Below are 27,477 nucleotides of genomic sequence, written 5' to 3'. Positions count from 1 at the left end.
CCTTTTGTCCAGAACCGCCTCAAATTTAATGTTTTTGCAACTAGTAGAGTGCTTATACTCGCTGTTTCCATACTATGTGGAAAATGTATGGGTTTGAATCCCATTTCAATAGAAGGAAATTTCATGGACTTTTAGTCAATCTTTGGAGATTGTTTCTCCCCCCCCCCCCACAAACATAGGTTTTTCATCTCACAAACACGATCAAAGCAACTATAGAAAACAATTTAAAAAAACAATATATGTGCACGCCACTTCTTATCTGCCTTAGTATAAATTAAAAAAACAATCCAAACTCCAGTACGCTTAGTTAAAGAATAAAATAAAAAGTAATAATAATATTTCTATTACTGTTTCTATTAATCATATTTTTTATATTCTCTCAAAGTACTTTTTTTTTGTGGGCAGTCTTCCACTAATACAAACCAATCCATATCAATTATCGTGAAAATTCAAGCATTTTGAATTATGTTTGGTAAGGTTTGTGATGCACGTAAAGTTTTGTGACCATCAATCACTTGAATAACTCTGTGTTAGTCAATTTTTATATATATCAAATTACATCAAGTCTAAAATTAAGAGTGTGGTCTTTCTTACATGACTTAGCTCCAGGATATGGAGCTAAGTCATTTAAGAAATTTTCATTCTTTTCAAACTTGCATTAAGTTAATCCTTTCTATTTTGATGATTACCTTCAACAAAAGATAATTCTAAGATAATTCAATAAAATGGTAACTCCAATCCATACGACTTGAATTTTTTATAGTTTTTAAAAACATTTTTTTTTTCCATGGCAGTGCAAAATACAAAAGGAATTGAAACCTATAATAAACTAGAATTGTGTGTACTTTGTTGAGAAGACAGAAGATACATGATGACACTGGACATGAATTTCTACACATTCTAATTTTCAGGAAACACACAAGAAATTGGGATATTCCAGAGAACAGAAGTAGAAGGGATATATGAGAAGAAAAAAAAAGTGGATTGGTGATTTTCATGTAGAATCACAAGTATATGTTCATCAGATAATGCATGAGTTCTGACAAGTCTGGAAGAAAGAAGTGGAATTGTTGATGATAATGCTGGTTGGCATCACTTTAATCCTTGAAATAATTCTGCAGATTTTCATAGGAAATATGTTCAAAAACTCAGATATATGCTTAAAAAGTTCTCATTGCCCTCATTTTTCAAATATTGCAGGTTAATGACCAAAAACCAAGACCTGCAGTTGGTTTAATGATCTTTTCTATCTATTTTATCTTCCCCCCCCCCCCTAGAATATTTGGGACATTTGTTAAATGAATGGCACTTTTTCATGACCAATATTTCTGGTTTTTCTGGGAAATCCAAGCATAAAGTAGAGCTTTATACAACATTTGAGAATGTTCCAGAACATCCTAGAATACTGTTACATGTGGAAGAAAGGTCGCAATGTTTCTGGAAGGTTCTAGAAACTTCGACAGAATTCTGTAGAAACATTGTGAGCATTCAAGAAACTTCGCTACCAATATATATACGAGCGGACTCCACACCAAGCAAGCATTTTCATATTTCAAAAAAAAAGTGTAGGTTTTCAAAGAATGAGTGAACAAAGTGAACAAGTTTTTTAGTGAATTAGTGTTTGTAAACAAGTGTTGTTTACTAATCAAAAATGAAAGAGCAATAAAGCCCAATATGTCCTATTATTATTAATCTTAAATTATAAGAGAAAACCTCATACCTTTATTGTAGGACTGTAATTCTCTCAACACTCAATCACGTATAAATGTGTTCTTATGTGAATTAGTGTACCATGTTAATTAAATCATCATGTATTCAATACTCATATCCAACCTAGCACATTGAGAAGATTTGTGGAAAGTCGACAGCCATCAACCCCCCAAACCAACCAATAACATATGCTTATGAAAAATGAAATAGTCTTGATAATCTTGACACCAAGAAATAAATATACATATAGATAATAAATACAGATAATTTAAACTTTAAAATTGTCTAAAGCTTCCTGAAAATCTGGTTACCACAAGATAACTATACATCAATTTACAAATAATTTAAACTTTAAAATTGTCTAAAACTTCCTTTAAGGGGCTAACTTATTTGGATCGATTCCGTGTTCACAAGAAGTCAAAAGTGGATCGCGAATGACATTCCCCCCTTTTGTTGTATATAAACCTTTTCGTAACATAGCATGAGATTATTTATGCTGACCAATGTATGAACTACTGTTTATACATGCACGTTAGAGTCCATGAATCCGAGATATTGTAAGGTCTATGTACATTAATAGAGTCGGGATTTAATCTCATTTCCAATGTTTCTGCAATTAATAACTTAAAGTATTCCTGCTGGGTATTCAGGACCTTCAGCTCTTCAAAAAGGAACATGTTCCTTTTTGATGAGCTAATTTTAGCATACAGACAGTTAGGATGCAACATATCATTAAAGCTTCATTTCCTATATTCCCATTTAGACTTTTTTCCCGAAAAAAAAACTAGAGAGTGGTCTCCGTTGAACACGGTGAAAGGTTTCACCAAGATATTTCTCAAATGTTAAAGAAAGATACCAGGGAAAACGGAGTCCAAATTTGTTGGCAGACTACTGTTGGGATCTCGTATGGAAGACACCAATGGATAATAAAAAAGTAAGGTGGACATAATAGGGCTTACAGAGACGTGGTGCCACCCGGAAATTGGGGATGATGAGTTTCAGTACGGCTTGTATAATGTATTTAGGAAGGATAGGTTAGATAGAAGGGGTGATGGGGTAATGCTTCTTATCAGAAGCAGCCTGAGTGCGACGATAGCTTACCCGGATTCAGACATTTCACATGCTAGTATAGAGTCTGTATGGTGTGAGATAGTTGGAAACAAAGTTATAATGCGAGTAGGAGTAATCTACAGACCAGGTGATTGTGAAGATTATGACAAAAGCCTCCACATGCAAATGGAATGGGCAAGTAAGCGTCAATGCCTTATTATGGGTGATTTCAATTTGCCTCTAATTGATTGGAGTAAATGGGAAGGAAACTCGACATGGGGAAAAAAAATTTTTAAATCAACTAGATGACTGTTATTTGTATCAACATGTCAGGGAAAGTACTAGAGAAAAGAATATCCTAGACCTCATCATCACACATGAATCAGATGACATAACAGGGCTGACAGTAGAGGAACCAGTAGCAGGAAGTGATCACGGAGTTCTACGGTGGATGATGACGAGAGAGGTAGCAGCAGTAAAAGGCAAAGGAATGGGTTTTAATTTCAGAAAAGGAAATTACGATGCCTTAAGGTACTACATGGCCTCTATCAACTGGGTAGATATTGCACAGAGAATGAATACATTTGAACTGTGGTATGCTTTTAAAACATTAATCACAGATGCCTTGAATGCGTATATACCATTAAAAAAATACTCCATGAGAAGGGTTCCAAGTTGGATGAATAGTGAAGTTGCCACATTACTTGAGCAGAAAAAGGTGGCATGGAAAGGTTACAGAGCAATAAAAAGTACTGAAGCCTATAACAGCTACAAGGTGATGTGTAATAGAGCCACAGAAAAGGCAGTTTATGAGAAATCACTAGCAAACAGAGCAAAGAGGGGGGATAAAGAATTCTTCACATATATAAATGCCAAGAAGAGCAGGACAAACCAGATTGGACCTTTACGTAAGGGAAAGGGGATAGTAATAAATACACCAGCTGCCGTTGCAGATGAACTCAATAGTTATTTTGCATCAATATTTACAAATGAAAAGCCTTTTGTGGCAATGGGAAATTGTGGAAGCGAAGTTAAAAAATATGTAATTAATGATATTGAAATTTCGCAAGATTATTTAATGAAAAAACTTTCGAGCCTACAGACCAGTAAGGCTCCTGGAGTTGATGGAATATACCCTATGATCTTAAGAGAGGCGGCAAGCGAGTGCATTGAACCATTGAGGCTAATTATGCAAGCATCACTAGACTCTGGGGAGATTCCCTTGGATTGGAAAAGTGCAAATGTATCTCCCATACATAAGGGTGGCTCTAAAAGTGAAGTTGGAAATTATCGACCTGTCAGTCTGACTTCAGTAGTAGGGAAAATCATGGAGACAATGATCAAGGGTGGAATTCAGTATCATTTGGATCGAATTGAAATTCTCAAGGATACTCAGCATGGTTTTGTAAAGGGAAAATCATGTTTAACAAATCTGGTTCGCTATTTCAAAAGGGTCACTCACGAGCTGGATTTAGGAAATAATTTCGACATTGTTTATTTAGATTTTAGCAAAGCTTTTGACTCAGTCCCACATGAGCGGTTGCTTTATAAGCTGGAACAGGTTGGAATCACTGGGAAAATCCTTAGATGGATAGAAGGATGGCTTCAGGGCAGGAGGCAGAGGGTTGTGATAAATGGCTATTCCTCAGATTGGGTTGATGTAAGAAGTGGGGTTCCTCAAGGATCAGTATTAGGACCACTGTTGTTTTTAATTTTCATAAACGACATTGATGAAAGGATAGAGGGCGTGATGTCTAAATTTGCAGATGATGTTAAAATTGGTAGAGTAGTTAATGATCACTGTCAAGCTGAGCTTCTTCAGAGAGACCTAGATAGACTTCAGGAATGGTCAGAAAAATGGCAGCTGTGCTTTAATCCAGCAAAGTGTAAGGTATTACACCTGGGAAACAGTAATCCCAAAATAACTTATTCACTTGGTGGAGTTCAACTAAACCCAGTACCGGAGGAAAGGGACTTGGGTGTTATGATACGGTCAGACATGAAATTCTCTAAGCATTGTAAACAGGTTGCAAGGAAGGCCCATGGTGTCCTATCGATGATCTATCGAACTTTTGCAAGTAGAGATAGGGACGTGATAATCCCATTATATAAGGCTTATGTTAGACCACACTTGGTATACTGTGTTCAAGTATGGAGACTAAAGAAAGACATCGAGCTTCTTGAAAGGGTGTAAAGAAGGGTAACTCGCCTGGTGAGATCGGCAAAAGGGCGTCCTTATGAAGAAAGACTTTGAATATGTGGGTTGCAGAGTTTGGAAACTAGACACCTTAGAGGAGATTTGATTGAGGTGTTTAAGGCTCTGAGAGACATCAGTAAAATGAATGAGGACGAAATTTTCAAGATTATAAATGATGCTAGAACTAGGGGACATAAATTCAAGTTACGGGGGGGAAATGTTTAGATTGGACTGCAGGAAGTTTTATTTTAGCCAGCGAGTTATAAATTACTGGAATAAGTTACCCTCATGGGTAGTAGAGGCCGACAGTTTGGGGAAATTCAAAGGTCATCTGGATAGTACTTTCGGGTAAGGGAAGCGCATAGGATGATAGGTTTAATTTCCTTTTTTTTTTTTTTTTTATTAATTATTATTATTTAGTTATTTATTTATTTATATTTTTTTTTTTTTTGGCTGGTGCAGCATAAGCCATAGGCTTTCTTGCACCATGCGGCCGTTACTAATACTAATAGGCAAAAAATGACAAAATTAGTGTTTTGTTATCAAATAAACATTTTTGTAAATAGAATAAGGTTAATAGACCCACTGTTCAATATTTAGTACTGTATGCAACATTTTCTTAAAATATTTGAAATATTTTTTTAGTATAAACTTAGGTTTTGACTTTAATCCCTTCTCCCTTAAAATTAGTACAGTGAAACTTCCCTTTAACGGACAGCCATGGGGAACGAGAATGTGTCCGTTAGAGAGAAGTGTCCACTAACAAGAAATCTGAGGGAGAAAAAAAAAAGAAAGAAAGAAAAATTGTTAAACATTTAATGTAAAATTAAATTAAAATATATACAGATTTTGAACAATATTTTTGTAAATAATATACAATTACATACACAAGAGATAAAGAAAATTCATTAAACATTTAATGTAAAATTAAATTAAATTATATACAGATTTTGCACAATATTTTTGTAAATAATATACATACCATTCTGCTATGCATATTATGACTTTATCTTGAAAAAAATACATAACAGTAATCACTTATTTTCTTCTGCACATTCTTCCGGCTGATAATTTTGTTTTCAACATTTGTTTGGAGTGAAGAAACCATCGAAAGTCCTTCAGTATCTTCTTCAGCGGCGAAAAACATTTTTAAACGATTGATTTGTATGAGCGCTTCTTCTATTTTCATCGGTGGTTCGTTGTTAATATGTTCTTCGACAGAATGAGCTCCTTCCATTTCTTCATCCTCATGAGGAACTTCTTGAAAAATATCGATGATAATGTCGTTGATATCTAGAGCACCATCTTCTGTAGTGAGGTTCGAGTCTATATCTTTGTAGCCAGGGTCACTTGTAGCGGAAGTATCGTACATTATCAATAGATGTTGAAGTTCTTGTTCTTCTTGGTGCTGTTCACAACTTAAATTTTTGCGTTTGAGAAGCCAGACTTTACAAAACAGTTCACGACAGTTTGTTTTCTAATTGCGTTTACTGAAGAGGAAATCCATTGAATCGCATCTAAGATGCTGAGTTTCTTTGCAAGGTCACTCGCACATGTTACATCGTTCATGTTTGCAACAAGATGTTTTAAAACACGTTTTCTGTAGTGAAGTTTAAAATTTTTTATTATCCCTTGATCCAAGGGCTGACACTCTGCAGATGTGTTTGATGGCAGAAAAACGATTTGAATGATACAATTCAATGTGCGGGTGAGATGCAGCATTATCCATGAAAAGAATAATTTTTCTGTTTTGACGAATCATGTTTTTGTTAAAGTGACTTATCCATTCGCTCATGATATCTCGTGTCATCCACGCTTTTTTATTAGACTTCCAGTTAACATTCAAAAGATTCAACTTTATGCCCTTGAAACAATGAGGATTTTGTGGTTTTCCTATAACAAGAGGTTGTTCAAAGTCTCCCAGCATATTTGTACACAATAGTACAGTCAAGCATTCCTTAGAAATTTTTCTGCCCTGCCACTTTTCGTTTTTCAGACTCATTGTTTTTTCAGGAAGAGCTTTAAAAAACAACCCTGTTTCGTCACAGTTGTAAATATCCTTAGCTTCAAAATCATGACATAAATCTTCCAATTTGACGGTCCACTCTGTTACAACCCCAGTATCAACAGATCCACCTTCACCACTTCGGTTTTCCAAGAAATTTTATGCTGAGTTTTGAACTCATCTAGCCATCCCACAGAAGCTTTGAACTCATTTACTTCCATAGATTTCGCAACCTCCAAAGCCTTTTCCCTAATAATAAACCCATTAATGGAAATTTTTTTAGCACGTGCGCGACAAAACCAATCATACGTAACATTGTCAATATGAAGTCCAACAGTTTTCAGGAATGATTTTTGAACCTGATCATTTCTGTGTTGCCAAAATTGTTTGAGCAGTTCATTTTTTTTCTTAAGATGTCGCTTACCTGCGTCTTCCCGATTTTGAATTTTCAGCGAGATTGTGAACACTATTTTTTTTTGCCGATCATACGCATTAATGAGTGACTTTATCTTTTAAAGTTAAATGTTTACGAGAAGACATTATGCACTTCACACAACACTGAACAAAACTGAAAACTGAAACTCAAAAGACGAAAGGCTGACAAAATCCCCCCCCCTGCACACACCAAATTCGTCAGAAGTTTTACACATGCCTTAAAATTCTTGAAAAAGGGTTTAGAACCACGACGTAAACCTTGATAAAATTCAGAGAATCGGAAATAGAAAATAAACACACAATTGAGGCAATACATAGAAGAAACGTTCCTAGAAAAAGGGCCGTGAGCTCGCCCGCTGTCCGTTATGGGGAGATCAAATTAAGTGCTAATCTAAACGAAACAGTGCAGATTGCCTGTCCGCATCCGTTACAGAGAATGTCCGCTAGACAGAAGCTGAAAACATGTTAAAACCAATAGAGGAGAGTTGGGGAATTTGAAAATGTCCATTGTAGAGAGATGTCTGTTAACGAGAGTTGTCCGTTAGAAGAAGTTTCACTGTATTAGTAATGGCCACAGTAATGTGCAAATAAGCCTAAGGCTTATGCTGCACCAGCCAAAAAGAAAGAAAAGAGTAATAGAGGTAACCCTCATATAAGACAGTAGTTAGGTTCCTATAAAACCTTGTTATATGGGACTAAGAACCATACAAAAAGGAGGGTTATGTTCCAAGGGCTAACAAATATACTCCATTTCATTAACAAAACTGACAAAAATACACCATTCTAAATTTTGTGTATCTTCTCTCTTTAAAAAATCATTAATCTGGATTTGTTTGCTTTTGCTTAATAGATCTTTGTAATTTCATCATATGGAACTAAGCATTTTTGAAGCTCCCTTTTGAACTTTGGGCTGCTTTCAGTCGAAGAAGCTGAATTCAAAAAATAAGATTCTAATTGCTCAGCTAACTTTATGCCTTTCCGTATACTTTTCAGTGTAAAATTTGAAAGTTCAGAATTTTCATCTGCACTATCATCCTCCGAATTGTTTTGTCTCTGATGTCATTCCCACCAAATCTGCTTCGCCAGCCTCTTTTTCTACCAGTAATTCTTGAACGTCTTCAGTAATCATATCTTTTTTTTTTTTTCTTTTGGAGCATCAGCGACTAAGGCTCTGTGTGTGTTCAAATTGCATGTCTCAGGTCTGTTTTCTATTTTTCTGAACGAAAAACCCGAGTTTCCAAGCGAAAAAAACCATGCTACCCTCACCTAAGATCGACTAACTCAGCCACGCTGTGAAAAAGACCCATAAAAATTTCTCCCACCATCAACAGGATTCAAACTTAGGTCTTTTCCACCCGGTGTGGGATGACGGCAATTCGACCAACTGTGTCACCCACGAGGACTACAGTAGTCATATCATCAAAACCGACTTAGCAAGTTCTGATATCACACTGATTTCATTTTCTGTCGGTTCCACCATATTTCCTGAAAGAACTCATTCTGGCCATAAATTTTTCCAATGCATTTAATATTGACAGTTTTACCTCTTTGAACAATAAAGATATGATTCCGACACAGTCCACAATTAAAATGTTTCCATGCCTCCATCATTTCAATTCAGAATCAATTTTTTCCAAAATCCATTGTAACGATTTTCTGATGTAACGACTTTCAAAGTTAGATATAATGCCTTGAGCTAATTAAATAAGTTGTACTAGGTTGTAGGAAGATTACTTCAACGTTTGGATGATTTAATTCTTTGGATGGCCTGGCACATTATCCAATAGTAATAAAACTTTGAAATCTAGATTTTTCCACAAGTTCAATAGCACAGAACCTATAACACGGGAATTTCCCAATTTTTTTTTTTTTTTTTCCATGATTAGCGAGCCAAAAGTGGGGATTCACAAAAAAGAATGAAAATGTTAAAAAATTACATCCGACATAATAGCAGAGTTTTTCCCCGCATGAAAGCTCAAAATTACCATGTTATGTGAGGTTGCCACAATTCTCTAACCATGTTATATAAGTATCGTGTTGTGCGAGGATTGCCGCACTTTATCAATTGTGTTAGAGAAAAACCCATGTTGTAGAAGTACCGTATTATAAGTGGGTTGTCTGTATAATAATAATAAAAAAGTAACTGTCAGCCTCTACTACCCATGTAGGTAACTTATTCCACTAATCAGGAGCGGATTAAGGTCGATTGAGGCCCCGGGCGCAGAAGAAAATATTGGGCCCCTTAAAAAAAAGAGAGCGACAGGGAAAATAAAAATACATGTTAACCATTTTTTTAAATAAATAAAATATATTATGTACTATTAATGTTTTATTTCCAATAAAATTTGAATAATATATATATATATATAATATAATTAATAATAGCATAATAATAATCACAAAGTTTTGAACTAATAGTTGAACATATTAGTTTAACTATTACTATATTAGGGTTACCCGTAAATGACTGCATTAACCCGTATTCGTGTCTGTAAATTGCGTGTTCTCTGGTCGATTTGCCTGTTTTGCTGGACGAAAAAACCCCAGTTTCTGAGGGAAAAAACCTTGCTATCTACACCTGAGACCTAGTTTAACTATTAGTTGAACTAATATGTTCAACTAATTTGTTGGGGTTTTTCGTGGGCCCTTCAGAAGTCGGGCCCAGGGTGCGTGCCCACCGTTAAATCCACCTCTGCCACTAATTTATACCTGAATAAAATAAATTGGTGGGTATTACAGCAGTATGGTTGCCATATTTGAATTCAGCAATGTCAAATCTACAAGAATCAAATTTTAACAGGGAGTGAAAAAAAAGGGGGGTTTTTTTTGCCAACCAGTGTAATTCGTAACAGTTGCCAATGGAAATACCTGTAGCAAAGAAATATGGCAAAAACTGAAGGTCTGTGTGACAGGAAGTGGTGCAAGTTCATAACTAAAAGATCATTAACTAACATGACTACTCTCTCTCTCTCTCTCTCTCTCTCTCTCTCTCTCTCTCTCTCTCTCTCTCTCTCTCTCTCTCTTGGATAGAGTCAAAGTTTAAGAGAAATTTTGGGCCCCATAACCCAGGTGTGGGAACAATATTCCATGGGAGGGCAGTTTTATGATTTTGTACAGCAGCAGCTGCTGTTTAGAAGAAAAGTAGTGCTAAGTGTGAAAGAAAAGGTCAAATTTTTTATTTCAGATAAAATGGTATTCTATAAGCTTATGCCAAGAAAGGTTACTTCGATTAAAATATATATGTGATCTTGTCTAGAAATGGAAGTGATGCTGAAGATAAGCATAAGAGCAGCAGACCCTTTTTTATAAGAAAAAAAATGCTTCCTAAATTAACTAAGTTTAACTAAGATTGAAGTTAACTAAATTTTCTTCTTCCAATTGGAGAAATACCTGATAGTAAATCAGACACTCTGATAGTAAATCAGAGTGTCTTATAATGGGAGATTTTAATTTCCCAGATATTGACTGGATTTTGGGGGCTGGTTACTCACACACTAGCAGGGCTTTTGTGGATTTATTGGATGATTGTTTTCTACATCAGCATGTTCGGGAGGCAACTAGAGGGAGTAATACTCTTGATTTGATTATCAGCAGTGATTCTTCATGCATTAAGAATCTGCAGATAAATGAACCACTAGGTGGCAGTGATCACAGTGTGCTGAAGTGGGATTTACTCAAAGAGGTAACTACCATTAGGGGGAAAGGGAAGGGTTATTGCTTCCGTAAAGGTGACTACGATGGACTGAGACAGTATTTAAATTCTATACAGTGGGACCAACTGATGATGTTACCAACAGCAAATTCAAAATGGGAAGCATTCAAAGAACTTATCTTGGAAGCTACTAGGCTTTACATACCAACTAAGAAATATTGTTCAAGGTTTTGGCCAAAATGGATGTCAGATGAACTAATGAGGCATATGGCAGAGAAGAAAAATGCATGGGATACATACAAATTAACACATGACACAGAAGCCTATGATAGATACAAGTTGATAAGCAACCAAGTTACAAAGGAGGTTAGGCAGGCGAAGGCAGATTACGAGAAATCCTTGGCAAGGGATGCAAAGAAAAACAGCAAAGAGTTCTTTACTTATGTAAACTCTAGAAGGAAGGGGATGAATCAGATTGGTCCACTTGATATTGATGGGTCAAGTGTTGATGATCCTGCTCAGGTAGCAAACAAACTAAATGAATATTTTGCATCGACATTCACACATGAGGAGGTATTCAGCGAGGGGAATGCCAGAGGTGTATTCAACTCTAGCAGTAAGCTACAGAATCTTGAAATAACTGGAAGTAAAGTGGAGGAGAAACTGTTGAAGATAAACACAAGAAAGGCACCCGGGATGGATGGGATCTATCCAGTTATATTAAAGGAGGCAGCAAAGGAAGTAAGCAAACCCTTAGCCATAATTATGAGAGCTTCTTTGGACTCAGGGGAGGTACCCATAGACTGGAAATGTGCAAATGTGACCCCAATTCACAAAGGAGGATCAAAGGCTGACACAAGTAATTATAGACCTGTGAGCTTAACTTCTGTTCCAGGAAAATTAATGGAGGCACTGGTTAAAGAAGCACTGCAGGATCATTTAGACAAGACTTCAGTTATAGCTCAGACACAGCATGGTTTTGTTAAGGGGAAGTCTTGCCTGACCAACTTGATTGGATACTATGATGCAGTCACAAAAGAACTGGATGCAGGGAATAACTTTGATATTATATACTTGGATCTTAGAAAGGCTTTTGATACTGTTGGACATGGAAGACTGCTACACAAATTGGAGCAGTGTGACATTGGAGGCAAATTGCTGCTATGGATAAAGGGGTGGTTGAGGGGGAGAAGACAGAGAGTGGTAATCAATGGGCACTGCTCATCGTGGACTGATGTTATTAGTGGAGTCCCTCAGGGCTCAGTGTTGGGTCCATTATTGTTTTCTGTATTTATAAATGATATTGATGATGGTATATCGGGCTTAATGTCCAAGTTTGCAGACGATACAAAGGTTGGCAGGGTTGTCAAGGACACTACTGACACTATGCTGCTGCAACAGGATCTGGAAAGGTTGAGCAGATGGGCTGAGAGGTGGCAAATGAAGTTTAACATTGACAAATGTAAAGTACTACACATGGGAAACAGCAACCCGAGAGCAACGTATCAACTCTGTGGTACAACACTGACAGTGGTAGAGAATGAAAGGGACTTGGGGGTGGTTGTGCAGGCAGATATGAAGTTCTCTGGTCAGTGCAGACGGGCTGCAAGAGTAGCTCATGGAGTATTGTCAATGATATACAGGAATTTTTCCAGCAGGGATAAGGAGGTGATTATTCCATTGTATAAGGCGATGGTCAGGCCACACCTAGAGTACTGTATACAGGTCTGGAGGCCTCATTTCAAGAAGGATGTAGAGCTGCTGGAACGAGTACAGAGAAGGGCAACAAGATTAGTGAATGGAACAAAGGGGTGCTCTTACGAAGAAAGGCTTAAGTTTTGCAAATTACAGTGTCTGGAGACTAGGCACCAGCGAGGTGATCTGATAGAGGTGTATAAAGCCTTGAATGGTTTAAGCATGCTCAATGCTGATGGGATTCTTCCTCTAGCTCAGAAAAATCACCTGAGAGGGCATAAATTCAAATTGAGGAAAGACAGATGTAGGATAGACGTGCGGAAATTTGCCTTTAGCCAGCGGGTGGTTGGTTGGTGGAACAGACTTCCATCCCTTGTGGTGGAGGTTGATAGCCTAAATAAGTTTAAGGCTCAGCTGGACAGGTATTTTGAACGAACAGGGGGGTGAAGTGGAAGTGGTTTTTTTTTTTTTTTTTTTTTTTGGCTGATGCTACATAAGCTTGCTTTCTTGCATCAAATGCCTCTACTAATGCTAATGCTAATACCTAGAGATCAGAATTTATAGAACTGGTAGTGGATATTCAAGAAGTTTAAGCTGTTTATGCAGAGCGTGGTTTATCAAACTGGACTGTAATAGTAATGGTATTTGCTATATAGTGCAAGGAAGCCACAAGCTTTTGCTACACTGAAGGAAAAAAAAAAACCCAAGTAGATAAGAAAATACAAATTATATGCTTCCCTCTTCACAAAGGGTAACTATCCAAATGACCTTTGAATTTATTCAAACTTTCATCCTCAACTACCTGCAAGGGCAACTTGTTCCAACAAGTATAACGCAATGGTCAGGCCACACCTTGAGTACTGTATACAGGTCTGGAGGCCTCATTTCAAGAAGGATGTAGAGCTGCTGGAACGAGTACAGAGAAGGGCAACAAGATTAGTGAATGGAACAAAGGGTTGCTCTTACGAAGAAAGGCTTAAGTTTTGCAAATTACTGTGTCTGGAGACTAGGCACCGGCGAGGTGATCTGATCTAATAGAGGTGTATAAAGCCTTGAATGATTTGAGCATGCTCAATGCTAATGGGATTCTTCCTCTTGCTCAGAATAATCACCTGAGAGGGCATAAATTCAAATTGAGGAAAGACAGATGTAGGATAGATGTGCGGAAATTTGCCTTTAGCCAGCGGGTAGTTGGTTGGTGGAACAGACTTCCATCGCTTGTTGTGGAAGTTGATAGCCTAAATAAATTTAAGGCTCACCTGGACAGGTATTTCGAATGAACGGAGGGGTGAAGTGGAAGTGTTTTTTTTTGGCTAATGCTGCATAAGCTTGCTTTCTTGCATCATATGCCTCTACTAATGCTGATGCTAACAATCAACAACTCTGGCTAAAAGTAAATCTAATCTAAACCTGAACCCCTTTAATTTGAATTTATGGCCCCAAGTTTTGGAATTCTTTATAATGGAGAAAAATTCACCTACATTCGTTTTACTAATCCCTCTCAGAGCCTTATAAACCTCAATCAGGTCACCTCTGAGGTGTCTAGTTGCCCAGCTCTGTAGCCCACATAATCAATCTTTCCTCATACAGTTGTCCTTCTGCCGATCTCACCATTCGAGTTGCCCGTCTTTGGACCCTTTCGCTGAATGTCTTTTTTTTTTTCAGATGAAGTCTCTGTACTTGAACACCGTATTCCAAATGTGGGCTTACAATTGTCATATACAGTGGAATTATGATCTGGCTATCTCTACAGGATAACGTTTGAGAAATCATTGATAGGACACCATGGGCTTTCCTGGCTGCCCTTTTACACTGTTCAGAAAACTTCATATCTGCCCGTATTGTAACTCCCAGATCCCTTTCTTCCAACACTATTCATCATCATCCTGAAGGAGTGCTGCTCGGCACTGATCATTAATGACTCTGCCAATCTTTACGTCATCTGCAAATTTTGACATCGTGACTTCTATCCTTTCGTCAATGTCATTTATGAAAATGAGAAACAGTGGTCCAAGAACCGATCCTTGAGGGACCCCACTCCTGACGTTACATGAATCTGAAGAATATCCATTAATCACAACCCTCTGCCTTCTGCCCTGCAGCCACCCAGCTTAGAATGTTACCAGTAATCCCAACCTGTTCAAGCTTATACAGTAACCTCTCGTGAGGGACTGAGTCAAATGCTTTGCTAAAATTCAAATAAACTATGTCGAAAATGTTCCCTAAATCCAGCTCATGAGTAACTGTATTAAAATAGCCTACTAAGTTAGCTAAACGTGATTTTCCAATAGTTTAGGGATAAAGCCTCACGTTACTTAGGGAGTTAACTAGCGTACAAGTTAGTGCAATTGCATCATTTCTGTACGTAGCCAACTACTTAAGTAGTTGTATGGGTGATGGTATCTGCTGATAATACGTAACAATAGTCTTCTATTGCGAAGCGTTACTTATTTGAGGTAGTGCAATATCATGGCAACTCGTGAAGGTATTCACAATATGAAATATACTTAATGATGCCAATTTATAACTACTTAAGTAGTTGGCTACGTACAGAAATGGTGCAATTGCACTAACTTGTACACATGGTTTTCCCTTAACAAAGGGAAAATCATGTGTACACATTGTGTCCTTCAGAATGCCATATCTTTCTAAATGTGCCTGGATTGCAATCTTAATCATTGCTTCTAAGATTTTTCCTACCACTGAAGTCAGACTAACCAATCTGAACTTACCAACTTCACCCTTAGAACTACTTTTATGTGTTGACAATACACTGGCACTTCTCCAACCAAAGGAAACTCCCCTGACTCCAAAGATACCCTCATAATTAACCTCAATGGTTCAATACACTCCCTTGCACTCTCCCTCAAAACTTCAGGGTATATGCCATCAACTCCGGGAGCCTTGGTTGCCTTTATGCTCAAAGGTTTTTCTAATAAACAGTCTCTATTATTATGACATCACTAATTTCATAAGGCTCAGCCTCACTTGCACAGCCTCTTCTCAGCATGCAGGGTCTTTCGTCAGTAAAGGCCGATGCAAAGTACCTATTCAATTCATCCACAACATCGGCTGGGTTATCTAAGATTTTCCCACATCCAGTGCACAACAGTCCGATTTGATTTGCTTTCTTCTTTGTATTCTTTCACATATCTGCTTTCTTTCATGTATTCACATACATGAAAAATTTCTTCTCCCCCATTCTTTGCTCTCTTAGCCAATGCTTTCTCATATGCAGCCTTGGCCTCCCAACCTTATTTGTAGTACTATTACAGATTAACTTGTACTTGTTGTAGGCTTCAGTACTTTTCATCACTCTGTAACTATCCCATGCTATCTTTTTCTGCTCTCTTTGAGTAACCAGCTCCACAGTCTTCCATTGTAGCATCCTTCTCCTGCAATATGTTCTTAAAGCTATGTATGCGTTTTTGGTGTCTGTGATTTTTCCTTTAAAAGTATTCCATAATTCAAATGTAATCACCATCCCTCGACAATCCACCCAATTCAATCATATGGCACCCATTATGAGGACCTCAGGTGCAGACTGATCACTGCAATACACTACCTCCCCAAGAACTTGGAATCACATCTACTGGACTCACTAGAGGAATATAGAGAGCTAAAGGAATATGCCCAAAAACTATTTGGTAGGTGTAAAACACTGATAGCCATCTACAGAAGAAGAAGATAAAAATAATAAAATAAAATAAAATAAAATAAATAAATAAATAAAAAGAGACACAGAACACGCGTGGAGAGGACTCAAGGAGAACCTCCTTCAGCAACCTGCTCACTACTAATCATCTAAAACCAGCGATCGCAAGAATAACCCCATGGAGATGCAGATCTTCCCATGATGAAGAGAACCACAGCCATTGATAACAGACTAACAACGGACCTGACCAGTGTTCATAGCTGAGACAAATCTGGATACTAAAGGCTACCGATGACAGAGAAGACCGACGAAGATAGAGAAACTCCAAGTTGCTGCCTTGACGGAGCCATATTGGCTCAAGGCTCTACACTCTCTTGTGCAGTGCAATTCTTTTACTCCCACACCCGGCAGGGGAGGGAGGTGACGGCTTGCTGTCTCCTCTCTTCCCTGCCACACCATTGCTTCCCTCTGGTGGGGCATTGGCATGCCTCACTGAATAATTGGGGGTCACCTTCCCTATTGACCCTCTTCTTCCTATTTCACCCCCCAGCCTTCACTCTCCCCTCCCAGCACTTTCTCATAATTATGAGAAATTATGAGAGCATTCTCAGAGTCAGGGGAGGTCCCCGTGGACTGGAGATGTGAAAATGTATCCCCAATTCACAAAGGGGATTCAAATAATTATAGACCTGCTAGTTTAACTTCTGTTCCAGAGAAAATATAGTGGATTCACTTGTTAAAGAGGTGATACAGGATCACCTAGACAAGACAGCAGTAACAGCTTAGACACAGCATGGGTTTGTTAAGAGGAAGCTTGCCTGACCAATTTGATTGGATACTACGATGTGGTCACAAAGGAACTGGATGCAAAATATAATTTTGATATCATATACTTGGATTTCAGGAAAGCTTTTGACAATGTTGCACATGGAAGACTGCTGTACAAATTTGAGCAGTATGGCATTAAGGGCAAGTTACTGCAATGGATAAAGGGAAGGTTGAGCGGGAGATGGCAGATAGTGGCAATAAATGGACACTGCTCTACATGGACTAATGTTATTAGCAAAGTGCCACAGGGTTCGGTGCTGGGCCCATTGTTGTTTTGTGTACATTATACCTTCATCAATATCAATGAAGGTATAATGTTCAAGTTTGCAGATGATACAAAGGTTGGCAGGGTTGTTAATGACAGTAAAGACAGTATGTTACTGCAACAGGATCTAGAAAAGTTAGGCAGATGGGCTGAGAAGTGGTAACTGAAGTTTAGCATTGACAAATGCAAAGTACTCCATATGGGTAGCAGTAACCCAAGAGAAATGTACCAACTGTGTGGTACTACATGCAGATGGGCTACCAGAGCAGGCCATGGAGTTTTGTCAATGATATATAGGAATTTTGCTAGCAGAGACAAGGAGGTGATTATCCCTTTGTATAAGGCAATGGTTAGGCCACACCTTGAGTATTGTATATAGGTCTGGAGGCCTCATTTTAGGAAGGCTGTAGAGTTGCTAGAATGAGTACAGAGAAGGACAACAAGATTGGTGAGAGGAACAAAAGGGTGCACTTACGAAGAAAGGCTTAAGTTCTGCAAGTTGCAGTGTCTGGAGATCAAATCACCTGTGAGGTGATTTGATCAAGGTGTATAAGGCCTTGAATGGTTTGAGCAGGCTCAATGCTGACGGGATACCTCCGCTTGCTCAGATTAAGAACCTGAGGGGGCATAGATTCAAATTGAGGAAAGACAGTTGCAGAATAGATGTGCAGAAGTTTGCCTTTAGCCAGCGAGTATTTAATTGCTGGAACAGACTTCCATCTGTTGTTGTGGAAGTTGATAGCTTAAATAAATTTAAGGCTGAACTAGACAAACATTTGGAATGACCAGATAGTTTGTTTTTTTTTGCTGATACTGTATAAGCTTGCTTTCTTGCTCAAGTAATGCTTTACCTTTAACTACTGCAACATCTTTCTTCAAATTTCTTTTAACATCTTTCTTCCAACTGATGATTGCATGATCACTTCCCGACAATGTTTCCTGAACTTTAAGCCCTGTGATGTCACCTTATTTGTTAGTAATCATGAGGTGAAGAATATTCTCACCCCCCCCCAGTACTTTCTCTAACATGGTGGTACAAATAATAATCATCTAATTTATTTAAAAAAATTTTTAACAATGGTGAGTTTCCCTCCCACTTATTCCAATCAATCTGGGGCAGATTAAAGTCACCAGTAATAAGACATTCACACTTGCTTTTCCATTCCATCTGCATGTAAAGGTGCTTGTCATATTCTTCATATATCTACAGTTTTGGTGATGTAGTATACTATCATCACCAAAACTATAGATAGTATTTCCAGTCAACAGCAGGTCATTAATATACAGAAAGGAAAGAGTGGGTAAAAGAAAAGAACAATTCTTTGGAAGACTAGCATTGAAAAAGACAGATCCATCTATTATCACATACAGGAATACACCAAGGTATTCTTGCAGCTGTATGCCTAGTTTTGGTGCCCTTTTAATGTTTGTGAATTTTGAAACTTACCAATCCAACACATTCAAACTCCGGAGAATTAGATAAATACTTATATAAATGAATACACATTACAATTATTATATAACAATGTACTCTAATATATATACAGTGGCAGGCAAAAAAAACGCATTGCCTTAAAAAAAGTAACATTTATAATGAAACATATAAGATATTGTTTGATTACAGTCATTTTGTTTGTCGCAAAGCAAAGGTATTGCATCAGATAATGCTTCTATTGCATCAGACAGTAATTGCAAGGTATTGCATCAGCCATTTCTATAAATACAGCATTGGAAGGGTATACATGCTCATTAGTATCCTGTTTTGCAGAGGTGTAAGCATGGCTCCATATGTTCAGTTGACACCAATAAAAAAAAAAAAGTGTAGCTGTTGCTCTATCCCCGGAAGGGAAGGGCTTTCTACGTGTGCTATCGCTGATAAAATAGGCTGTCAACAGTATCCCGGGTGCTGAAATTAAAGTGTGAAACTGGTGATGAGAAGAGATGACCTGGATCAGGCCGTAATGACTATGCCTTCCCAAGATCGACATTTGAAATGGCTATGCCTTCGTAATCGCCATACTAGTGCTCCTGATCTAAAACTGGACTTTGGGATGGCCTCTGGTGTTGAAACAAGTGCACGAACTATCCAAAGATGGCTTTTGGAATGTATTGGTTTGCATTCCTATCGGCCCAAGAAGCCTTTGCTGACCCAACAAATGAGAAAGAAATGACTTGCTTGGGTTAAACGCATGTTTCATGGACAAAAGAGCAATGGGACACTCATCTTTTCTGACGAATCGAAATTCAACTTGCATGGCTCAGATGGGAAGGGATGTCAGTGGACGAAAATTGGAGGCATACCATCCTGACTGCATAACACTGACTGTAAAGTTCCCCTCTGGTCAGATGATCTGGGGATGCATAACAAGCAAAGGGGGGGTTTGGCAAATTGTTTATTAATGGAATGGTGAATGCAGAAATCTACACTGCTATCTTAGAGTGCCTGAAACCCGTTATTAGGGATCACCACACAGATGTCCAAAACTGCATTTTAAACAGGACTCAGCACCTTCCACACAGCAAAATTGGTAAGTTTTATGCTATTTAGATTTAATGAGTTTGTCTTCTTGTCTCACAAGGCTTAAAACATACTTACACCAATGCTTTCCCTCGTTTTTCTTCCTTAAGGTTCAGTCATACCTCAGAAATGCTGACATTACAGTGTTCGACTGGACCTGCAACAGTCCACATTTGAACCCTATTGAAAATTGCTGGTACATAATGTCGTCTAAAATTGGTCAGAAGAAGCCAACAAGTAAGATTCAGCTGTAGGAGAGCATTGTAAGGGTGTGGTACCATGAAATTGGGCAACTGTATATCCAGAAGTTGATTAACTCTATTCCAGATTGTTGGAAGGCTGTAATTGCAGCTCAAGGAGGAAAAACAAAATATTGAGGACTTATTTTGCTGATTTACTGTACATAATACTATTACGTTAACTTGTCATTTCAGTCTGTACACGTAAATGCAATAAAATATATATTTGGTTGTCATGATTGACAACCAAATATATATTTGCATCATTTCTGATATTTCCATATATTTTACCCTTTGGGAAGATATTTATGGCAATTAGGTATATCAGGCGGTCTTTTTATTAGATTTCATTCGCAGAGATATATATCCCATCTAACAAATGCATTTCGAACATTTCTGCAAAACACATTATTCACAAGTGATACAGTTTTTTTTTGTCTGCCACTGTATGTATAAATTAATTTGTCACTTTTATATTAATATTTCAATATATTAATTATAAAAATATATTAATTAATGTGTCACTTTTCTTCACTTATTCTCATTTATTTTCAACTTCATTCCTCTCATTTTTAACTTATATTCTCTTTTTTTCTTCTCTCTCTATTTCTTTTCTCATTACTGCCTTAACTTCACTCTCTTCTTTTCTATACTTCTAATTCTTAATCTTAATCTCTACTTTCTTTACAATTATGTTCAAATTTATTTTTTAATATATTACCCTTAGCTTATAGACCTACAACCGTTTAACCTAATATATGGGCAGAGTAGCATAAATTTGATGTCAAGGTCTAGTGCTCTGGACAGTTCTTCATCACATAGTAATAATATTTTACTTACACAGAATACACATACTTCACAGAGAAAATCAGCATTTAATGCTTCCCACCTGGATTTACATGAGATCTATTCATCTAAACCCTACAATAACTATTTTGCTAAGTTCAACAATATAATAAGCTTTACCTTACTTGTCCATATATGCACCCTCAGCACCACACTGATAATTCATCAGCTCCTATTTTTTGCAAATTGCATGATGTTATCTACCTTATTACCACACTGATAATTCATCAGCTCCTATTTTTTGCAAATTGCATGATGTTATCTGCCTTATTACCTTCCATACTTGTATATTAAATATATTGAGCAAACCAGCAAAAGATTACACTTAAGATTTAATTTATATAGATCCAATATTAATATATATGAGAAAAATAAGAATAAAAATACAGGCATAACCGGTTAGTGCTCAGGAAACATTCCTAGAAAATGGAGAGCTACACGAGATCATTCTAACATTAAATAAATGGAGATGCATTTCTTATAACCTTTTTTTCAACCTAAGAAATATAATATACAGTAATTTATGGGTATGTTAAACATAGACTAATACCATAATGTGCCTTTATTGAATAATAAAGGTACATTATAAAGGTACAGTATACATCATGAATAAGTCATTTGAAGAGTAATTTTTCTTGAAATAGGAATTGACTTCTTCTCTTAAATTTCCTCTCATGAAGTAGTTCTCGATAGTAGGAAATAATATCGAGAGCATCTATCAGGACCATTCTCAGTGAACTGGTCCATGATTTGGGAGATCATAGCAATATTACCACTGAGGAATTCTGTGGTGAGGTTTCTCACTGGAGTTTCCTCCTATGTACCAGGATCATCAGGGTCTTTAGTTTCACTCTATATGTACTGCTTTGCCAATTCATGAAGTTCATCATTAGTAACACTCTTACCATGAGACTGTAATTCATCAACACTGTCCATATCGACAACTACCTTCATTAACAATTCACAGGCCAGTTCAACGATGTTTTTGATGACTGGTTCCTCGTCGCATCCTATAAATTCATTGCACACTTCTGGCCATAGCTTCTTCCACACTCTATTCATGCAGCTTTGAGTCACTTCATGCCGGCCTGCTATGATATTGTCTATAGCATTCATGACATTATGTTTCTTCCAAAATTGCCTGATGGACTGTTCATCTTCACCATTTGTTTCCTCTATAAGCTATCTGAATGTGTGGCTACAGGACTATGACTTCTCAGCTACAGGTTATTGATGTGGTTATTAATAAGCCTTTTAAGAACTACCTCAAAAAGTTATATTCTGAAAGTGGCTCCTATCTGGAAATCTACTGGAAAAATCAAGAAGTCAACTGTGAGCATTCTGTATCAGTAGATTCTGACTTCTTGGGAAAGAGTATTTTCAGAATTGATGGTAAGTGGCTTCAAAATATGTGGCACATCTATAAATGCTGCTTGCTATGGATCTTAATGAGGATAATGTTATTTGGCAGGATTGTGGAAAGAGAGAGTAGTGAAAATGAGAGTGGCAACACTGAAATGAGTGAAAGTGAAAATGATTAAATTTTCAGCTTGTTTCAAAAGAGAAAAACAAAATTATTGACTCTGCTTCATATATATATATATATATATATATATATACCTCTGACCAATTAGCTTTTCTAATTTTCATTCCAATATACCAATTTGTTAAAAAAAATGCTAGTGATGAAGAAATGAAGGTGCTGAACTTTTCAGTAGTGGTAAGAGACATGTTCATTGTAATTTGCACCCAACTTCTTGTAATGAGAAAAAATGAGAAATAATATGCAAAAGTCGAAAATTATACAAGTACTCAATGTATGTATTTTTCATTTCAAAACAGTATAATTTTGAGGATGCAGCTTATATTCAGGTAAATACGATATAAACCATATGACAAGCACAATATAGCCTCAAATATCATTAGATCTCGAAATCTGGTACAGCTAATAGTAACGAACATTTTTAGACCTAGTCATTTCCAAGAAAGATGGAATAACCTTCCACCCCCCATTCAGGTCACTCCACCTCATACCACTGGCTTAACTATACATCTATCATTTATGTGTACATCACTGTGGTGTCTCCGTACAATCCCAAAGCTCAAGGATATATTGTAATAAAAGATACTAACATACTGCACAGGATGCACATCGTTTTTGCCATGTTCACTGCCCAACACACAATGAATGGCTACTTTATTAGGTACACCTATTCTTTTCATGGAATAGAGTGCTCCTTCAGCAACAGCATCACATGTAATATAAAGAAGGGGGCAGATATGTAGGAATGCTGTCTGGTACAACTCAGCAAGAAAATGAATGCAGCATGGTAGCTGGCACCAGAATGAGTATCTCAGTACCTGCAACCCTCTGGGGCTTTTCCATATAACTTTATCTTGGATATATCAACATTGGGTCAACAATCAAATAACATCCAGCCTATGGCAATCCTGAGGTTCAAAACAGTTCATTGATGTCAAAGGCCAATAGAGGTCGACGTGTCTTGTGCAGAGTAATACAAGAGTTACAGTCAAATAATAACCCAGTACAAGAGTGGTAAACAAAGAAGCATTTTAGAATGCACAACTTGTCATACTCTGTTGTGGATAGAATATCACAGCTAATTACTAAACTGGATTCCACTTCTCTCAGCAAAAACAAATGGTATGATTACAAAGGGCTCAGGAACACCAACATTAGACAGTGGAGGACTGAAAAAACATTGCCTGGTCTGATGAATCCTGATTCCTACTCTTTCATTCTAATGGGAGGACCAAAATATGGCAAAAACAGCATGAGTCGATAGGCTCATCATACCAGGTGTCAACAATGCAGGCTGGTAGTGGTGTTGTAACAGTATGGTAGTGTTTCAGAACATTGGGCCTCCTGACATCATTGGAGCAACATTTGGATGCCACATGTTATCTGGAAATTGTTTCCAATTAAGCATATCCCTTCATGGATGCAGTGTATCCAAATACGAATAAGTTCTAACAGAATAATACACTATGTTGTCACAAGGCCAGAATCACACAGAACTGGGTCCAAGAACATGACAGTGAATTCAGCCTACTGTGGTGGCCACTCCAGTTGCCAGATCTTAATCTAACTGAGCACCTGTGAGATGAGCTCTTCAGAGTAAAGATTTGATCCAATTTTCAACAACTGCACGTACCAAATGAGTCAATATGAAACAGCATCCCTGTGGCGCACTTTCAATGGCTCATCAAGTCAATGCCATGATGAATCGAGGCTGTTATGGGCTAAAGGGGACTTATTCATTGTTAGGTAAGTGCAGTGTACCGACACCTTTATTAACAGTGACATGTGACATTTGGATGCAGTGCACTTTGAAATTTGTAATATTCCATAAATTTTTTTCGCATGTTTATCTACTATTCAAATAAGCTTAAAATTATTTAACTAAATTTACATTTATCACTGTCTATTGTTAAGATATTTTCTATATAAAACTGTATAACCATTTTTATAATTCTGAATTACTCAGTCGGGCCTCTGTTTAACGACGTCCTTTTATAGTGAATTATTTTGACTTCCCCTTGGAAGTTACATATAAAATAGTTTCCGTTGAGCGAGAAAATTTTCATATAGTAAACGTAGTAAAAACGTAGTAAATTTTCATATTTCTATATAAAACTGTATAACCATTTTTATAATTCTGAATTACTCAGTCGGGCCTCTGTTTAACGACGTCCTTTTATAGTGAATTATTTTGACTTCCCCTTGGAAGTTACATATAAAATAGTTTCCGTTGAGCGAGAAAATTTTCATATAGTAAACGTAGTAAAAACGTAGTAAATTTTCATATTTCTATATAAAACTGTATAACCATTTTTATAATTCTGAATTACTCAGTCGGGCCTCTGTTTAACGACGTCCTTTTATAGTGAATTATTTTGACTTCCCCTTGGAAGTTACATATAAAATAGTTTCCGTTGAGAGAGAAAATTTTCATATAGTAAACGGATTAAGAGAGAATTAACTCGGTATGCCCTGTTCGCTTTCTGGCCTTCAGGCAATTTAGGCAATTAGTGCTGCTGCTGCATGAATTAAGAGAGCTGAAGGGATTACCATTCTACAACTTAGTGGTACCTGGTAAAAACTATCCAACCACCCGTCCCACATATGAAGAAGTCGCGCTTGTCTGCAGAGAGCAGATCAAGGTGTATTCCCAATGGGCTCTGGTCCATCTTCTACTGCAGTGGTGTCCAAACATTTCCCGTACAGTGGCCATATTCAAAAAAATTCAAAGTTAGATTTCTTTAGTGTGTTACATTTTCATATCTTGTTGCTTGTAAAAGTAAAATTGAAAATATTCAAAACTTTTATTAAATACAATACACAATTACATTTACTGAACAAAACATTTAATTAGAAAATGTTTTTGATAATTAACAAGATTTAAAATGCTGTTTTAGTTCACTTTCCGGGTGGACCGTAGGTTGGATGACACCTTCGTGAATTAACTGTAAGCAGCCCCATTCGAGAATTAGAAAAGTGATTTTCTTTTACCCCGACAAATAATCATCTCTTGTTTCGCAGAAGTGCGTTATCCACATTTTCCCTATCTCTGTTTACACGGTCACAGTGCCTGAATATCCAAATGACACTGACATTTTGGACAGTTTCAAAAAAAAAAAAAAAAAAAAAAATTCAAATTTAAGAACTAGTGACAATACCGATGACGAGAGAAGGAAAACGAGGACAACGAAGTTATTAAACCTTCTAAGCATGAATTGTTGGCATTTGGTGAAAATTAAATTAGAAAATTGTCAATTAGTTACAGTTAAATGCAATTTGTATATTTCGGGGGTACCTAATTGAAAAGATGGTTTTGGAAGAATTGAAGAATTTGATGGACGTTCTGAGTATGATACCAATTTCATTGATTGAATATGAATGAGGATTTTCACAAATGAATCCGATTGTCAGCCCAACCAGAGCTTCGTTGATGACAAAAACAGTTTCTTCACAATTGTTTCTTAAAATTGTATGCCCACCACTGACCCGCTTCGATCCAGCAAAATATGTCGATTCGTGGCTGCTTCGGAAACGTCATTCAGCAACCAACACACACAAAGAAGTTGGCATAGGGTGTCGGATGAAAACTTAATAAAAATTTGGAATATTCTACAAAAACTTTATTATAAAATTATTTTTACTTATGTTATTTATTTTTACTTATTATTTTTAGGGGCCGTAGTCTAATGAAGGACCCTTAAAATGTCACTCGGTTGTCTGTCTGTCCATCAGTCTGTCACAGCATTGTATCTCTGGAACCACTCAACCTGTTGACTAGAAATTTTGCATGGATTTGCACATCAAGTGGGCCAACATAACGCCATATTGATCATTGTTGACAAAAATTTGTCTGAGAAATAGAGGGTGTTAAAATGTGGGGGGTAAGAATTGTATATTTTTATCCCCCCACATTTTAACTCCCGACAAACTATAGCTACACCGTTGGAAGGAGCTCAACGAGTATGTTTAAAATATAATTTTAAAATTAAAAATGGCAGCGCCAGACAGGAAAATGTGAGTAATTTTCGTGTCCCCCTGTCTATTTCCGTTTTAGCTCCGTATGCTAACGGAGCTAAAAATTTAAAAATCACATTAGCTATGTGCTATTCGATGCCTATCAAGAGAAAACTATTCCGATTGAAATCTATCATTTATTTTTGTGTTAAAATTAAAAAAACAATTTTTTATTGCTCTTCGATAGCATGCTTCTTTATACTAATAACTCTCATTTTGGTGACAAACAGGTTGCTAAATACAGTAAACCCCCGTTATTCGTGGTATCTGTATTCGTGGTTTCGCGTATTTCCAGTAGCTGATTTAATATAAAATGAAACTGAAAAAAATGTGAATTTTAAAGTGCCATGAACATTTTCCGCCATAAAAAACATGGGCGTGGCTAAAATTATCTTTTTCGGTCAAAACAGCGCTCAGTGGGTGGGGGGGAGATGATTGACAAAATCGCGAGCGTGGATGTTTCTAGTTAATCCTTGTTTAGTATGTGTTATGCGCTTGTCATAGAAGGTTTCGTCATTTGCTTTTAATTTATATGTTTATAAATTGAATATATTTATCAATTTATAAATTGATATGCTTACAAAAGTGATAAATCTACCGTTTTTCAGTGTAAAACAGACTTTTTCGAGTGTGTTAGCGGAAGAAAGTCACTTATTGTGGACAAGTTCTTTCTAACCCGTACAAAAATATATCGACGAATAACAAGGGAAATGTGAAAAGATCAAAGAAGGCGATGACATTAGTGAATAAATTTGAGTTATTAGACAAAATTTCTAATGGTTAAAGTGTCTCCTCAGTGGCAAAACATAAAATCAATGAGTCAAC

General features: G+C 37.0%; 1 protein-coding gene across 1 annotated transcript in view; it reads right to left on the bottom strand.

Moving 5' to 3' along the window:
* LOC150091517 (uncharacterized) overlaps positions 1 to 27,477 on the bottom strand; it is a 205,968-nt gene that overhangs the window by 41,188 nt on the left and 137,303 nt on the right. The gene's annotated exons all lie outside the window — the stretch shown is intronic.

The sequence above is a fragment of the Mastigoproctus giganteus genome, chromosome 1, assembly GCF_048544385.1.
Source record: "Mastigoproctus giganteus isolate SK-2022 chromosome 1, ASM4854438v1, whole genome shotgun sequence".
Lineage (NCBI taxonomy): Eukaryota > Metazoa > Arthropoda > Arachnida > Uropygi > Thelyphonidae > Mastigoproctus > Mastigoproctus giganteus.
The sequence above is the reverse complement of the archived record's forward strand: the minus strand, read 5'-3'. Positions and strand labels throughout refer to the sequence as shown.